The sequence below is a fragment of the Ranitomeya variabilis genome, chromosome 7 (assembly GCF_051348905.1).
Source record: "Ranitomeya variabilis isolate aRanVar5 chromosome 7, aRanVar5.hap1, whole genome shotgun sequence".
NCBI classification, from domain to species: Eukaryota; Metazoa; Chordata; class Amphibia; order Anura; family Dendrobatidae; genus Ranitomeya; species Ranitomeya variabilis.
In genome coordinates, this window is record NC_135238.1 from 116,451,998 (window position 1) to 116,471,014 (window position 19,017).

General features: G+C 42.9%; 1 protein-coding gene across 7 annotated transcripts in view; it reads right to left on the reverse strand.

Moving 5' to 3' along the window:
- The window catches only part of GULP1 (GULP PTB domain containing engulfment adaptor 1), a 1,809,167-nt gene that overhangs the window by 1,324,055 nt on the left and 466,095 nt on the right, over positions 1-19,017 (reverse strand). For all 7 annotated transcript variants that reach the window (XM_077275671.1, XM_077275676.1, XM_077275674.1 and 4 more), the window contains exon 2: positions 15,938-16,153. The gene's annotated coding sequence lies outside the window, so the exon portion shown is untranslated. The remainder of the gene's footprint in view (positions 1-15,937; positions 16,154-19,017) is intronic.

The window sequence follows — 19,017 nt, forward strand, 5'->3', positions numbered from 1 at the left end:
GTGGAGCTGGATGCAAGGCAGAATACTCTAGCACAGGCTAAAGGCTGGGGTGGAGTTATATAGCAGGAAGACACAGTGCACATGAGACCAAAGACGCCATCTTGGAAAAGGGCAGTAATGCACAAAAGGTAATCAAAATGTTCAGAGTCCTGACACTTGGACAGTGACATGGGAGCTGTTGTCACAGTGTATAAGATAAACTCATCCCTTTTGTCCTTATACTTGACCACCAGCATGTTGTCACTGTATTGGGTTCTGCTTTCACCCTTTCTCAGTAGTTGCCCAATTAGTGGCTTAGTGGGTCTCGCTGATTTTTTCGCACTGTGCCACATGCAACTGTACCTCTGACAGAAAGGGTGTGGAAAAGTGTGATGCTGGTGTAAAAGTTATCAATGTCTCCTTATCCAGCAGTGGATCCAGCAATTCCCACACAATTTTCTCACTCACCCCCAGGACAGAGGTGCATTCAGGGGGGCTAATCTGGGTGTCTTTCCCTTTGTAGACTTTAAATCTGTGGGTGTACCCTGAGGTACTCTTGCACAGCTTGTACAGTTTAATTCCATACCAGGCCCTCTTACTGGGCAGGTATTGTCATAAGTTTAGCCTCCTTTTGAAATGAACCATAGAATTATCTATAGTGATATCCCTTCAGGGGGTTGTACGCCTCAGCAAATTTTCTGCTGAAGTGTTCACCTACTGGCCAAATTTTGTATAGACGATCAAAGTTAGGATCATCTCGGGGAGGACTCTGCTCATTATCACTATAAAGCAAAAATTTTTGGATCGCTTCAAAGCTTGTCCTTGCCATGGCCATACAGAATACCGGTGTGCTGTAGAGAATATCAGTACTCCAGTATTGCTGAATGTCAGGTTTTCTGACTAAACAAATATGCAACACAAGTTCCCAAAATGTAATAATCTCTGCGGCATTTACAGGGGTCCATCTGGCGTATGATGATGCGGGATTTTGGGTGAAAAAATTGATGGGCATAAAAACTGATCTGGGTCGCCATGAAATTTATTATTTCCTGACTGAAAAAGAATTTGAAAAAGTAAATTTCAGTTAGGCCTGTAACATCAAATTTGATTCCTGAGCTTCTGATGAAATCAAGAATAGCAGGCTGATAATTTTCAGGTGGTGCAGTACATATGGAATTGATTGTTGTAGGGGTTGCCTGTTTCCTAGGGCACCTTGCTGGGGGTTCCTCCTCACTAGATAAGAAAGAGGAAGAAGAGGAATAGAGGAATGTGGGATCTTTGTCATTGGCGGAATGCATGTCAAAAGCAAGGAAAGCATACGCCTCATCTGGTGAATAGCGTCTTGACGAAAAGAACCATTTATATTTCATTTTTCAGAACACTAGGGATGTGTGTGTAAGTGGTGCTTTTACATGTGTTTTGTGTGGGGCTTGTGTAAAGAGTACTTTTTATTATAAAAATTACAGAGAAAAAAGTACAGAGAAAAAAGAAAAAAAAAGGAAAAAAGAAAAATTTTGAAGAAAACAGGTGTAAATTCAGATGTGAAAAAAGTTTGTATAAAAAAAACATGACTTTCACTACACTAATGCCCTACCTATAAATTTACGAGATTACTAATCTTTATTTATTTATTTTTTTTAAATAAAAACGTAAGTCACGAACAATGCAACGAATGTTCCCCTAATGTCACAGGTGTGTCAGGTGTGACAGACAGTCATTCTGGATTCGGCTCGTAGAAGGTCATTGCATTTGGCACTGAAGGCACATTCTGGATCTTGCATCTCTGCTGTGGAGTGATATCCTTTTCACTCAAGGATCTAGCAGTGATCTCCACTGTTTGATGCTGTTTAATACACCCTTGCTGGATGTTTAAATACCTTTAGTCGCTTCAGCAAGGTGCCAGTGGAAGTTCTATTTATCTCTGTCTGTTGGAAGTGTTAGAAGTCAACTAGTTTCTTCTTGGAGATTCTTGGAGGATTGCTGGCGTGAGTTCTCTTGTGTCATCGCAAGCTAAGTGTATTCCCTTATTTGTCTTCCTGCCTTGTTGTAGTGGGAGCTGACTAGAGCCTACCCCGACCCTCCCTATCCAGGATATATCACTAGGGGCAGTCAGGGATTAGGTTCCTGCTTGGCGATATGAGCGGAACCTATTTGAAGACTTTAGGACAGACAAGGTATTGCTAGATCTGCCTAGGGGTCTTCACTCCCCAATTTCTTAGTGTTTGTGCACTTCCCATTGTTGTGCACATAGCTTCTCCCTCACCCAGCATGACACCTAATGCAGTCGCTAAAAATGTACTCAATCTAAACAATTTGTCAAGACTCCCAGGGGTAACTACTGCCGGTAGGGTACTCGCCGCAGTAAGGCTAGATTAAAATTGCGTTAGGGCAATCTGTTTAACTGGTCCGTACTAAGCGGCACTAACGCTATGTAATGGATCCGTTAACGCACCCATTGCCATACATTATCGTAATGCATCCTAATGCATGTCAAAATCGGCATCCGTTTAACAGATCCATTAAACGGATGGCACTAACGCCATGTGAACCTAGCCTAAGGGAGCCCAGGGCAGAATGGCAGAGAACTCACCGGGTAGCAAGCAGGACTTGAACCATGTGACAGAGGGGGAGTGGCCAGGGGCAGAGCCAGGTGCCAATGTGTAAAGGAGGTGAACGGCGATGGAGAGTAGTCAAACGTGCCGAGGTCAATAACTAGCAAGCAAGCGAGGTACTGGAGGGTGAGACAGAAGGATAGTCAGTTGGAAGCCGGAGATCAGAAAGCCGAGAAAGCGAATGAATAGAAACACAAAGAAGGGAAGCCAAGATAATCAAACTCCTGCAGGAGTCTAAGAAGAACCGTTCCAGTACAAATAATTTACCTGGAGGTTTACTACCAGGAGCCCGGGTTTGGGCCTCCAAAATCTCTCTATGCAAATTGGATGAGAGTTCAGCCACCACTATTCCTAGCTGAACAATGGAGGAGTGAGATTCTGCAGGGGACACAGAATCAAAGCTTCGGGATAAAGCATCAGCCTTAATATTTTAAGATCTCGGGCGGAATGTGATGGTAAATTGAAATCGAGAAAAAAAAAACGCCCACCGAGCCTGTCTGGGAGTCAATCTCTTGGCAGAGTCGATACAGGCCAAATTTTTATGATCAATTATGACTGTAATGGTGTGGACGGCTCCCTCCAGGAAATGACTCCATTCTCCAAAAGCCAACTTAACCGCCAACAATTCTCTATTGCCGACATCATAATTTCTCTTGGCCAGAGAGAATTTTTTAGAAAAGAAGGCACACAGGTTCAGATTAGTGAGTGTGGAAGGACCCTGAGACAAAACTGCCCCCACCCCCACCTTAAAAGCATCAACCTCTTGACGGATAGGGCTGTACACTCCCTGACTGTCACGGGGAGACTAGGTGGGCAAGAGCTAATAACCCGGGCCCCTGCAATTTCCCTCAGACTAGGGAAACCCTGACTGACCCTCTACCAAGAGTTTACACTGATGGTGTGCATGTCTAGGCCTCGACCCTCACCCTGTCTCCTGTTTCAACCCTAGGCTGAAACCACCGCCCACCCCCCAGTGAAAAGATCATACACCAATACCCACAGTTAGAACAGACAAGGATAACGGAAAATATACACCACGCCGCAGTCACTCAGGAATACACTATAAATGCGCAGGGCAAAATAAATACAAATATAGGAAGGAGTAAATAAGACAAAGGGAAAAACACTGTTATGACCCCAGTGGACAGGGTCTCAGAGGAACGTGTAAGTCTGCAAGATACAAAAATCCAGCTCATAGGGCTGTGGTAACTGGGTTGACCAAATAGCTACTCCTAACGCCAACACTAGAAGTAGCCGGGGATCATGCCTACGGTGATCGCTAGATGACTCGCGCCAGCCGGAGAATCTAACTACCCCTAGGAGAAGAAAACAAAGACCTCTCTTGCCTCCAGAGAAAGGGACCCCAAAGCAAGATACAAGCCCCCCACAAATAATAACGGTGAGGTAAGAGGAAATGACAAACACAGAAATGAACCAGGTTCAGCAAAGAAAGGCCAGCTTACTAATAGCAGAATAAAGCAAGATAACTTATCTGGTCAACAAAAACCCTATAAAAATCCACGCTGGAGATTCAAGAACCCCCGAACCGTCTAACGGTCCGGGGGGAGAACACCAGCCCCCTAGAGCTTCCAGCAAAGGTCAGGATACAGATAGGAACAAGCTGGACAAAAATACCAAACAAAACAAAAGCAAAAAGCAAAGAAGCAGACTTAGCTTGAAAAACAGGAACCAGGATCAGAGGACAAGAGCACAACAGATTAGCTCTGAATTCAACGATGCCAGGCAAAGAACTGAAGGTCCAGAGAGCTTATATAGCAACGCCCCTGAACTAACGGCCCAGGTGAGCATATAGGAGAAGACAGAAGCTCCAGTGTAAAATCACTAATGACCACTAGAGGGAGCAAAACGCAAATTCACAACAGTACCCCCCCCTTAGTGAGGGGTCACCGAACCCTCACCACGACCACCAGGGCGATCAGGATGAGCGGCGTGAAAGGCACGAACTAAATCAGCCGCATGAACATCAGAGGCGACCACCCAGGAATTATCTTCCTGACCATAGCCCTTCCAATTGACCAGGTACTGAAGCCTCCGCCTGGAGAGACGAGAATCCAAGATCTTCTCCACCACGTACTCCAACTCACTGTTATGACCCCAGTGGACAGGGTCTCAGAGGAACGTGTAAGTCTGCAAGATACAAAAATCCAGCTCATAGGGCTGTGGTAACTGGGTTGACCAAATAGCTACTCCTAACACTAGAAGTAGCCGGGGATCATGCCTACGGTGATCGCTAGATGACTCGCGCCAGCCGGAGAATCTAACTACCCCTAGGAGAAGAAAACAAAGACCTCTCTTGCCTCCAGAGAAAGGGACCCCAAAGCAAGATACAAGCCCCCCACAAATAATAACGGTGAGGTAAGAGGAAATGACAAACACAGAAATGAACCAGGTTCAGCAAAGAAAGGCCAGCTTACTAATAGCAGAATAAAGCAAGATAACTTATCTGGTCAACAAAAACCCTATAAAAATCCACGCTGGAGATTCAAGAACCCCCGAACCGTCTAACGGTCCGGGGGGAGAACACCAGCCCCCTAGAGCTTCCAGCAAAGGTCAGGATACAGATAGGAACAAGCTGGACAAAAATACCAAACAAAACAAAAGCAAAAAGCAAAGAAGCAGACTTAGCTTGAAAAACAGGAACCAGGATCAGAGGACAAGAGCACAACAGATTAGCTCTGAATTCAACGATGCCAGGCAAAGAACTGAAGGTCCAGAGAGCTTATATAGCAACGCCCCTGAACTAACGGCCCAGGTGAGCATATAGGAGAAGACAGAAGCTCCAGTGTAAAATCACTAATGACCACTAGAGGGAGCAAAACGCAAATTCACAACAAAACACCACCAGCAACGATACTCCAACTACTAGCTCACCACTCCAGACCAAGATAACAACGCACAAGCTAGAAGCTATAATCGGCGACGCCCAATGTTCAGGAGAACTATTTAAAGGCAATGGGCATGGCCCAGCTTCCAATCCGAGCATCAGGTAAATTAACCCCGGACCAGCTAGATAAAATCTAGCCGACGCCAATGAGCACATAGTGGTCAAAAGCGGAATTACTGCTGTATGTCAAACGACCTAGTCTGAACAGCGTCCGACATGACACTGACAGAAGTTATGTCGCTTATCCATGTTATGTAAATAAAAGCTTATAACCTGACGTTAAATTCATCCATTGGTTGTATAAATTATTCTTTTGAAAGCTGAAACCCTTCGAAATGTGGTTTAGGTTAAGAAAATAAATTGGCATCAATGCAGAAATATTGATCAGTTAATGGACACAGAATGGTCAGATTTTGGCAAAACAAAAGTTTTGTCACCCACAGAAAGTAATGTGATATTCAAACAAATAATTAACTTAAAATGCAAATATATGTTGCATAACATTGGTGAATGAAGTTGTGGTGCTATTTAGAGTCATATTTAATATTTTGTGTGACTTCCATGAGCTTGAAGGACTGCATTGATGCGGTTCAACAATGATTCATACAATTTATTAAGTCATCAGAAATAGCAAAGAATGCAGTCTTACATGCCTCCCATAGTTTAAACACAGGAGCTGAAATAAAACATTTTTTTAGTGTCATGAAATAATTTTTTGCAGCCACGGACCAATTTTTCACATCAGCCCCTTCGAGGGTGAGGTCCGTCAAAGGCTTTACCACCTGTGAAAAACCCTTAATTAACTTCCTATAGAAGTTAGCAAAGCCCAAAAATCGCTGCAACCCCTTCAAGTCATGAGGCTGCACCCAATCCATAATAGCCTGAACCTTTTAGGATCCATGCGGAATCCCTCCCCTGACACAATTAAAACCAGAAAAGAAAGTTCTTGCACAAAAAATGAACATTTTTCCAGTTTAGGATATAAATGATTCTCCCTGAGCCTCCTAAGAACTATACGCAGATGATGCAAGTGGGTTTGGCTGTCCACTGAGTACACTAAAATGTCACCCAGGTAGGTGACCACATAACGCCCAATTAGGTCAGAGAAAATAACATTCATGAAATTTAGAAAAATGGCAGGAGTGTTAGTGAGACCAAAGGACATAACTAAGTTTTCAAACAGTCCCTCAGTCGTCAGGAATGCTGTTTTCCATTCATCCCCTTCCCGGATCCTTACGTATAAGGTTATAAGCCTGTTGTGAATTCCGTTCTTGGGCTCCCTCCGGTGGTTGTAAATGGCACTTTTGTAAATTCTGCCCTTGGGCTCCCTCCGGTGGTTTTAAGTGGAACTGCTGCTCCTTGGATTTAGCTTAGCAGCTGCTTCCACTGATCGTCTCTCCTGCTCTGCTATTTAGCCTGGCTCTGATCTTCAGCCTGTGCCAGCTGCCAATGTTTCTTGGTTGGATTCAGATCTCTCCTTGGATTTCCTTGTTAGTCGGTCCAGTTCAGCAAAAGATAAGTCCTTGCATGTTCATTTGTTGTCCACTTGTTGTGGACTTAATCATTCAGATCATTTTATGTTTGCTCTAGTCCAGCTTGTGAGTATTCCATATTCAGTTAAGCTGGAAGCTCTGGGGAAGCAGATTTGCCCTCCACACCGTTAGTCAGGTGTGGAGATTTTTTGTAAACTCTGTGATGGAATTTTCTAGCTTTTAATACTGACCGCACAGTATTCCTTCCTATTCTGTCTATCTAGTTAGAAGTGGCCTCCTTTGCTAAATCCTGATTTCATTCTGTGTATGTCATTTCCCTCTCTACTCACAGTTCATATTTGTGGGGGGCTGTCTGTCCTTTGGGAATTTTCTCTGAGGCAAGATAGCTTTCCTGTTTCCATCTTTAGGGGTAGTTAGCTCTCCGGCTGTGACGAGATGTCTAGGGAGTGACAGGAACAATCCACGGCTACTTCTAGTGTTGTGTTAGGTTCAGGAACTGCGGTCAGTAAATGTACCATCTCCTCAGTGCTCGTCCATGTTGCTCCTTAACCACCAGGTCATAAAATAAGCCCCTCGAAAATCGAGCTTAGAGAACCATTTGGCTTCAGGGAGTTGGTTAAATAAATCGGGGATCAGGGGAAGAGGATCCGTGTTTTTTACCGTAATCTTGTTCAGTTCCCGAAAAATCGAGGCACGGCTGCAAACCACCATCTTTCTTGTTTACGGAAAATAACCCTGCTGCCACAGGTGACAGAAGGCCGAATATGCCCCTTGCGGAGACTCTCTTCTATGTACTCCTTCATGGCTTGATGCTCAAGCCTGGAAAAATTAAATAGCCTTGGGTAACTTGGCTCCCGGGACTAAATCAATGGCACAATCGAAAGGTCTATGTGGTGGAAGCGCTTCAGCCTCGCTTTCGGAAAACACATCTTCAAAGTCATCCAGGTATTCCAGAACCTCAGATGACACAGATACAGATTTTACAGGGGTGACAAGAGGTACCAGGTTACAACATATACAGTTTTCCTTACATCCCCACTAAGTTATCTCCCCATCACCCAATCAATGATAGGATTATGGCATTGAAGCCAAGGCATTCCTAGTACCAGTCCAGGAGGCAAATTATCTAGAACAAAACAACTTAATTTTTCCACAAGAGAAGAACCCACTTTCAGAGAAAAAACTTCAGACATTAAACAAATTCTGTCCCAGGTGAGAGGAGATGAGTCAATAGCAAAAATTTCATCCGGGCATTGATCAGGTTAACGGTAGAACCGCAGTGAACAAAGGCGGTGGTCATAATAGGACTGCCAGCAAGTTCCAATTCTACCTGAAGCAAAATTTTAGCAAGTGAGGAAAAATGTACCTGGTAATTTGGGTAACTTCCTCGATCATCACCCAGTCTTAGGTGTTTCACGAAGGCTTAGCAGAAGGACAAGAGGGACAGGCCCTTTTCCAATGTCCAGAGGCTCACAGTAAAAGCATAGCTGGTTGTCTCTGCCGTGTCTTCTCTCTCTTTCCATCATCGAGATAGCCCCAACCTCCATGGGCTCAGGGATGGATGCAGTGTCACACAGGTTGGAGTATAATAAGGTCTCCTGCTGCATCACTCCTCTTGCACGGAGCTTCCGGTCCATATGGACCGCCTATGTCATGGCATCCTCCAGGATATTGGGGGAGAGTGTAAAGCCAGAGTGTCCTGTAAACAGTCGGACAGGCCCTTGCGGAACAACCCCCTAAGGGCAGCATCATTCCAGGATACTTCAGCGGACCAGCGTCTAAACTCAGAGCAGAACCGTTTGGCTGAGTGCCTCTCCTATGTCACACTCATCACCTTATCCTCTGCCAGACACACTCTATCAGGCTCATTGTAAATGCACCCCAAAACCTCAAAGAACAGGTTTACCAACATAAGTTCAGGGGCAGGCAAACGGCATCAAAGAGTAGTCAAACATGCCGAGTTCAATAACTAGGAGACAAGCGAGGTACTGGAGGGTGAGATAGAAGGATAGTCTTGTGGAAGCTGGAGGTCAGAAAGCCGAGTAAGCGAATGAATAGAAACACAATGCAGGGTAGCTGAGAGCATAAAACAGACCAGATGAAGCACATAGAGCAAACAAACCACACAGTATGCACACACACACCAGGGAGTCAGGCACACAGACAAAACAAAAGTATAACTGACAGAGAATCCTAGTCCAGCATGGGTATAAATATCCCTCCCAGATCCAAAAGGAGGCCACAACAATTAACCCTGAGAGGGCAGGGCATTAACCCTGTCCAAACCATGACACAATTCTTTTATTTGCTAAAGAAAAATGGAAGTCACTAACAATGCAATGCACACTCCCCTAACACATTCGCTAAAAATTTACTCGACACAAACTATTTTAAAATTATAAAGTTGCTCTGTATGAACTATTTTTTTCTAAAAGAAAAACGGATGCCACTAACAGTGTGACGTCTACTACTCTAATACACTACCTTGATTTCTATGAAACTACTCTGCACAACTATTTTTTTTTCTCTAAAACAAAATCGGACGTCACTAACAGTGTCACATTCGCTACTTTAACCCCTTCATGACCTTGGGAATTTCCATTTTTTCCGTGTTCGTTTTTCGCTCCGCTCCTGCCCAGAGCCATAACTTTTTTATTTTTCCATCAATATGGCCATGTGAGGGCTTTTTTTTTTAAAATTGCATAAAAAGTGCAATCCCATGTGCTTTTTGTTTGGCTTTTTTGCTAGGTTCACTAAATGCTAAAACTGACCTGTCATTATGATTCTCCAGGTCAATACGAGTTCATAGACACCAAACATGTCTAGGTTATTTTTTAGTGGTGAAAAAAAATTCCAATCTTTGCCCTCAAAAATTGTGCCATTTTCTGATACCCGTAGCGTCTCCATTTTTTGTGATCTGGGGTCAGGTGATGGCTTATCTTATGCGTGCCAAGCTGACGCTTTTACTGATACCATTTTGGTGCAGATACTTTCTTTTGATCGCAGGTTATTGCATTTTAATTCGGGCGTTTCAAATTTTTTTCTCGCTATCCCGTTTAGCGATCAGGTTAATCCTTTTTTTTAATTGATAGATCGGGCGATTCTGAACGCGGCCATACCAAATATGGGTATATTTTATTTTTATTGTTTTATTTTGAATGGGGCAAAAGGGGGTGTGATTTAAACTTTTATATTTTTTTTATTTATTTCACATTTTTTTAAACTTTTTTTTTAACTTTTGCCATGCTTCAATAGCCTCCATGGAATGCTAGAAGCTGGCATAGCCTGATCGGCTCTGCTACATAGCAGAGATCATCAGATCGCTCCTATGTAGCTGAATTACAGGCTTGCTATGAACGCCAACCACAGGGTGGCGCTGACAGCAAGCCGGCATCACCAACTATAGAGGTCTCAAGGAGACCTCTGGTTACTATGCCGATGCATCGCTGACCCCCGATCATGGGACGGGGGTCGGCGATGAGCGCATTTCCTTCCGGATGGCCGGAAGCGGTAGTTAAATGCCGCTGTCAGCGTTTGACAGTGGCATTTAACTATTTAATAGCGGTGGGTGGATCGCAATTACACTCGCTGCTAGTGAGCGCACTTGACATGTCGCGGCTGTGATGTGGGCTCAGCGCAGGAGCCCACATCAAAGCAGGGGATTGACCTCGGACGTACTATCCCGTCCGAGGTCAGAAAGGGGTTAATACACTACCTTGCTGTCTATGAAACTACACTTTACCAACTTTTTTTAATAAAATAATATTGGACGTCACAAACACAGTGACGTCCACTATTCTAATAGGCTACCTATAAAACAATTGCACGATTATTTTTTTCTGTAAAACAAAATCAGACATCACTAACAGTGTGACATCTGCTACTCTAATACGTTACCTCGCTAACTATGAAACTACACCGTACTAACTACTATTATTTTTATTTTTTTAAATTGGTTAACACTTAAGCTGTGACATCTGCTATTCTAACTAAACAAAGAAAATGTCCCTTGGTGCAGACTCTGATCAGCAGCCATACTGATCAGAAGGATGTGGCCATGGGAAGAGCATGAATGCTCAGCTCAGGACGTGCACACATCAAAAAAGCATAAAAGCTGAGCTAAAAATTCAATTGGGACGGGCGAGGAGTGGGGGGGCTAGGACAATGATTGGGGAGCTGCTGCTGTGATCACTGATCAGTCACACAGCAGCCTGCACACAGCACAAGAGGAGGTCACAGCACAGGAGCAGGAGGCAGATAGCAGCACCAAGAGGCAAAGATCGCAGCACCAGAAGGCACAGATTGCAGGGCTATAGCAGTGGCCACCAAAAAAATTGCTCTCAGGGTAACACGTGGGTTTCACAACAACTCTGTACACCAACTCTAAGGAAAAGATGGCATGCAGAGCGGGGATCACTATTTTAGATTAATCCCTTAGGCACTGATTGGCTGGTCAATTCTTAGTTTTTAACCAATCACAGCGATAGCTGAAGGGGGGGGGGAGGAGAAGGGTGGTACAGACCCCCTGGGTGATATGCAGGGATGGCCTGCTGTCAGAGACAACAGTTATCTTAACCCTTTCACTGTGCGATGCAGCGCCCATAATGATGACATTTACAGGGAAGAAGGTTTCATCATCAACACAGACAAGGATTTTTTACTGTGCGAGCAGTGAGGCTATGGAACTTTCTGCCACAACATGTTGTGATAGTTAATTCACTGAACAAGTTCAAGGAGGCCCGTAAACATGTCTTTAAAAAACATACTTTTTTTCAGTATATGAGTCACAGACTTCTGGAGATGGGCTGCTGATTTCATATTTTATTCTAATTCCTATAATTTAAGTTACCAAGTAATTTTTCCACTAATATGTGGCAATTGGCTTCTGATTCATATGAGTTTTTATTTCCTCTGAAAGAACACATTAGGATTACAGGATAGGCTTGCTTGACATATATATTTTCTTAACGTCATTACCTATGAAGTCATTAATTTATACAGTTAGGTCCATATATATTTGGACAGAGACAACATTATTCTAATTTTGGTTCTAGACATTACCACAATAAATTTTTAACAAAACGATTCAGATGCAGTTGAAGTTCAGACTTTCAGCTTTCATTTGAGGGTATCCACATTAAAATTGGATGAAGGGTTTAGGAGTTTCAGCTCCTTAATATGTGCCACCCTGTTTTTAAAGGGACCAAAAGTAATTGGACAGATTAAATAATTGTAAATAAAATGTTCATTTCTAGTACTTGGTTGAAAATCCTTTGTTGGCAATGACTGCCTGAAGTCTTGAACTCATGGACATCACCAGACGCTGTGTTTCCTCCTTTTTGATGCTCTGTCAGGCCTTCACTGCAGTGGTTTTCAGTTGCTGTTTGTTTGTGGGCCTTTCTGTCTGAAGTTTAGTCTATAACAAGTGAAATGCATGCTCAATTGGGTTCAGATCAGGTGACTGACTTGGCCATTCAAGAATATTCCACTTCTTTGCTTTAATAAACTCCTGAGTTGCTTTGGCTTTATGTTTTGGGTCATTGTCCATCTGTAGTATGAAATGACAACCAACCAGTTTGGCTGCATTTGGCTGGATCTGAGCACACAGTATGGCTCTGAATACCTCAGAATTCATTCGGCTGCTTCTGTCCTGTGTCCCATCATCAATAAACACTAGTGACCCAGTGCCACTGGCAGCCATACATGCCCAAGCCATCACACTGCCTCCGCCGTGTTTTACAGATGATGTGGTATGCTTTGGATCATGAGCTGTACCATGCCTTCGCCATACTTTTCTCTTTCCATCATTCTGGTAGAGGTTGATCTTGGTTTCATCTGTCCAAAGAATGTTCTTCCAGAACTGTGCTGGATTTTTTAGATGTTTTATAGCAAAGTCCAGTCTAGCCTTTTTCTTATTGATGCTTATGAGTGGCTTGCACTGTGCAGTGAACCCTCTGTATTTACTTTCATGCAGTCTTCTCTTTATGGTAGATTTGGATATTGATACGCCGACCTCCTGGAGAGTGTTGGTCACTTGGTTGGCTGTTGTGAAGGGGTTTCTCTTCACCATGGAGATTATTCTGCGATCATCCACCGCTGTTGTCTTCCGTGCGCACCCAGGTCTTTTTGCATTGATGAGTTCACCAGTGCTTTCTTTCTTTCTCAGGATGTACCAAACTGTAGATTTTGCCACTCCTAATATTGTAGCAATTTTTCAGATGGGTTTTTTTCTGTTTTCGCAGCTTAAGGATGGCTTGTTTCACCTGCATAGAGAGCTCCTTTGACCGCATGTTTACTTCACAGCAAAACCTTCCAAATGCAAGCACCACACCTCAAATCAACTCCAGGCCTTTTATCTGCTTAGTTCAGAATGACATAATGAAGGGATTGCCCACAACTGTCCATGAAATAGCCTTGGAGTCAATTGTCCAATTACTTTTGGTCCCTTTAAAAACAGGGTGGCACATGTTAAGGAGCGGAAGCTCCTAAACCCTTCATCCAATTTTAATGTGGATACCCTCAAATGAAAGCTGAAAGTCTGAACTTCAACTGTATCTGAATTGTTTTGTTTAAAATTCATTGTGGTAATGTCTATAACCAAAATTAGAAAAAGGTTGTCTCTGTCCAAATATATATGGACCTAACTGTATATGTTGTAGTCTGTCAATACACTCATAACCTCTAAAACAAACTCATAATAAAGACTATTGGCGCTTAAGTAACTTCAAATAAAAGATATTTTAAATCTAAGGCTCCCTGAAGGAGGAAGTGCATTTTCTGCAATGTATAAGATTACTCTCGGTCTGTTTTTTTGCCCGTTATTGTTGTGACAGTGCACAGCACTGTAAGCGGCAGTGAACTTTGAATATCAGCAGTCGTTTGTTGAGAACACGCCTCTGGGCTGGACGTGCCGTGAAACCATTTTATATCATCCTATCCAAGCTGTGACAATTGTAAGGCCCAAATGTTCCAAAGTACATACATTTATCACATGGACTTTTGAACCTGCAGTACGTGAAAGAATATATAAAGGTCAGTACACATTAGGGATAATTCTATTCTGTACATCGCAATGCACACCATTAGATTGACCACTAAAATGTAAATATATTTTCTTTGAAGTTCCTTATACGCCAATAGTATTTTAAATATATATTTATAAAATATATATTTGCATTTGATGGATGCATGTGATCTATAGTGCTGTAATTGAAGCACTGGGTGAAATATAATAAGATAAGATCATAAACACAGCTTGGAAATGGCTGAGGAAGTAAAGATGGCTGGGAATTTAGGAGGAAGCGATCATGCTATCCTCAAATTTTGGATTACAAGAGGTGGAAGACTAGTGAAGACTCAGACTTTAAAGGGAACCTGTCACCTGAATTTGGCGGGACAGGTTTGCGGTCATATGGGCAGGGTTTTCGGGTGTTTGATTCACCCTTTCCTTACCCACTGGCTGCATGCTGGGCGCAATATTGCATTGAAGTTCATGCTCTGTCCTCCGTAGTACATGTGCACAAAAAATGTGGAATGCATTCTAAATGATAGGATGCATAATGTATGCATTTTTTATGCGGTATTATATCGTTTTTATCGGGGAAATCCACAAAAAAAGTGCAAAAATTCCTGAAGAAATCCTGACGTGTGCACATACCCTAAGTGACCCAGCATACAGAGCATTCATTGCCAGAGGAAAGAGCACTGATAATCAGAAATGCAACCAGCAACTACAACATAGATCAGAAAACATCTGACAAGAAATACAATTGATCTGCCTCACACCAAGGATTAAGGTTAGTAATCTTATCTGTAGAACTAAGCATATACCATCCAACCCCTCAGCAATGCTAGCTTAATTAGCACAACTTCCCACACAAGGGTAATCGCTCACTCCCAGACATAGACCTTGTCCAGGGTGTGGATCAGTGGTGATGGAGTCAGCATCATGCCTCATCATTACTGTTACCTCTCAACCAATGTAAACATACTATCTGCCCATCTATATTTTATCCGCTTGTGTAGTCAAGGTCCTTTATGCTTTTTCTGATTTTTCTTAAGGTACCTTCACACGAAACGACATCGCTAGCGATCCGTGACGTTACAGCGTCCTGGCTAGCGATATCATTTCGTTTGACACGCAGCAGCGATCAGGATCCTGCTGTGATGTCGCTGGTCGCTGAATAAAGTCCAGAACTTTATTTGGTCTTCCGATCGCTGTGTATCGTTGTGTTTGAAAGCAAAAGCAACGATACCAGCGATGTTTTACACTGGTAACCAGGGTAAACATTGGGTTACCAAGCGCAGGGCCGCGCTTAGTAACCCGATGTTTACCCTGGTTACCAGCGTAAAAGTAAAAAAAACAAACAGTACATGCTCACCTGCGCGTCCCCCAGCGTCTGCTTCCTGACACTTACTGAGCGCCGGCCCTAAAGTGAAAGTGAAAGCACAGCGGTGACGTCACCTCTGTGCTGTTAGGGCCGGAGCTCAGTCAGTGTCAGGAAGCAGACGCTGGGGGACGCGCAGGTGAGCATGTACTGTTTGGTTTTTTTTACTTTTACGCTGGTAACCAGGGTAAACATCGGGTTACTAAGCGCGGCCCTGCGCTTAGCAACCCGATGTTTACCCTGGTTACCCGGGGACCTCGGCATCGTTGGTCGCTGGAGAGCGGTCTGTGTGACAGCTCTCCAGCGACCAAACAGCGACGCTGCAGCGATCGGCATCGTTGTCGCTATCGCTGCAGCGTCGCTTCGTGTGAAGGTACCTTTAGTCCCAACTCACCACAAACTGGGATACATGATTTTATTTACCAAGTCATTATACATCATATCAAACACAATTCTTCTGAAGATCATAATAGATAATCCTAAGCCATTGTTAGCAGAATCTGGCTGTACAACATTTAGTGTTTCCACGAGTAGTTTAGAACATTATTTACAATGATTTACCTGTTTCATCCCAGCTGTTTAGTGTTGCCACGAAGAAACATTTCTCAATTTCCTGATGCTCTTGGTCAAACCAACTTTAAAATTGATTAATTCCAAAATTAAGCAATGAAAAAGGTCAGCTCTTTGTGCCTCAAGGTTTACTTGAAAAAAAAATCCAGGTTTTTTTCCCAGTTGTGAATTCAAGTATACTCTGTCCTCTGAAGTATCACTGTCACCCTGGAAAATATAAGAATATGTTATTTCAAAGGGAAAGTTCAATAAACATCTGCAGTTAAGATGATATGCATATAGCATCTCAAACAAGTTTTCTTCAAATTCTTCAGTAACACAATAGAGGAACAGGCAGTATAAGGTTTATAGTAGCTGTGAGGTATTACTGCCTACTCTATCATAGAGCAACATAAATGTGACCAACTGTGATATTGTCCCCACTTACAATCATCATGCAAAAAACAAAGATTTCTTTTAAATCAGGAAAGCTAAAACCTGATGTCTTGGGTGCCACTTTCTTTTCCAACACGAGACAGATACTTGACCCTATATTGCAAAGTATAGCTAAATAATCATATGGCATGTTGCCCTCCACGTATTATTCCCCAACTCGACTAAGAGAAAAAATAAATTTGCTGTTAAAAAACAAACAAACTGCACTTATATGGAGCTCCTTCAAGTAGCACATCTGGCAAATAATGTAGTATCAAAACTAAGAAGACCAAGTATTGGGAGATAAAATAATTATTAATAAGGATAGCATACTGAATTCTACGTTATTAACATCTCTAGTGTAATGTTAGTGGAGATGGGCATTTCAGGTAATACTTAAGTGATAGAATTTTCATAAAGTAAACTGCACCATATTCACAATATCTATTGCACCGATGCAGCCTCTGATGATTTCATAACAAAATTAGAGAAACGGAAGATGATTTGGTGGGATTTCTGATGTACTGAAAGACAGATCTTAACCAAGATGGTAGAAACTACTCATCTGCATCTAGCACGGTGATTTTCTCACAATCCAGTAGATAGTAAGTTTATGTGTTCCTCACATTTACATAGCTTCGTCTGACAAATTGATCATATGCTTTGCTCATTTTAAGACAGCTGTGTGCAAGTGGAAAATGAACTATATGATAGGGTCTCTTGTGATCTTTCTTTGGTTATAGTTGAATTAATTTGTTTTTAGCTTTGACATCAGCAAATCTTTGCTTTGTGGCACATTGATTCACCAAGAATGGCAATTATTCCAATTGCTCTGAAAAGATGAAACACTGTATCCAGTTCCTTTAAAGCTCCTTATTGCAAACATAGTCTTAGTAATTCCAAAGTGACCGTAACATATATGGCTATTGGTAAATGGATAGTAACTGTTCTTCTCTGCTGTCCTGTCACACACACTATCTGTTATGTATATTCATTGTCTTATGGCTTTCTCTCATTCACCCTACTGTTAAGTTCTAAGTTGTGGAAATGCCATGCTATACCATGTGAGGTTATAACTGTAAAGCATTGGGGAAGCCCAACCAGCCGAGCTCGAGGTAACGTTAGCCCTCTCTGGTTGAGGCGATATATGTAGCGAAAAAGCAAATTCTTCAAATTTGAGGGATTCGGCAAACTACTACAAATTTAACACAGATTTGATTCATACATCTCTAGTTAGCATAAAAATGCATATACGGAGAATTCAGACATAGTATATGGAAATCTGAAATATTTCTCATATGCTTCAAAGGTGGTGGAAAATGTTTTCAAGATTATGAACATTTATTATAGTCCTTTGTTAATGTGTTAATGTGGGTTAGGCCAGGGTCACACTTGGAAGTGCAATGCAAGAAACTTACACGAGTCTCGCATCAATACCCGACACTGCCACCGGTACTTGGGACTGGAGTGTGTGGCTGCATGTATTTCTATGCAGCTGAACGCTCTGGTCCCGAGTGCCGGCGGCAATGCCGGGTATTAATGCGAGTTTCTCACATTGCACTCGCAAGTGTGACCACGGCCTTAGCCTGAAAGAGGTTATGGGGAGAAAGCTAATTCCTTATATTTCACATAAAAGTTGATCTAAGAAAATGAAGGCGAACGCTGAAATATCAAAAATTGCAATTTGGAAAATTGGAACTGCATTACTGCCATTCTGTCATGTTTGTAGCAATATTGCAGCTCCATTTTTTCAATATTCTATATGGACATTAAATAACATTTACTTTTTTTCCATGGTAGTAATGCAGTTCCTATTTTCCATATTTGCTATTTTTGATATTTCAGAGTGTGACTTTATTTCCTTAGTTTAATTGACTTTGTTAGCTTTCACCTGTTGTTAGGGTTGGCGGAACGCACCGAATATATTTATTAATGAGATAGGTGCGTTCGCAACCCGGGATCCACCGTGCAGGAAAGAACCTGCTGCAAAGTAAGGCGGTGAAGTAAATTAGAATAAACGAACTCTGTTACTTCACAGAGCCCGTAGTAAAGAGAACGCTGTGCCCTGTTTAGCTCACAGGGAACACAGCTACTGAGTAGAGCCGACAGTGGTCATGCAGTCCCAACCAAACAAGCAGCTCCTCTCCAGTGGAGCTGGAATTCTAATGGCTATTAGCCAGCCCTGAATTCACTCATGAGAAACTCCTCGCCGGAGGTGCCAGCATTCTAGGGGCTTATTTCAGCCGGGTCCCTGACCACACACACACGACCACACTGGCGCTGAGCTCATACATATTTGATACTAGCGCATGGCCGTGCAGTCATGAGAACCCTTTATAGTCGCAGCACCTACAGGACCTTCCAAGAAGGACCAATGGAAATTGCTGCAGTACCTGAGCATGTGACCCTAGACCTCCACTGAGAGATCTTGCCCTGGGCATGCTCAGTGTGTGCAAAGCAGGACTTAGTCCTAGCACCTACAGGACCTTCCAAGATGGACCAATGGAAGTTGCTGCAGTACCTGAGCATGTGACCCAGATGCTCAGTGTGTGCAAAGCAGGACTTAGTCCCAGAAAAGCCTGCTCGTCGCAGAACAGTGCAGGGTACAATAGTAAAGCCTGGAGAGGCAGCAGTAACCCTTTGCACAGTATCAGATT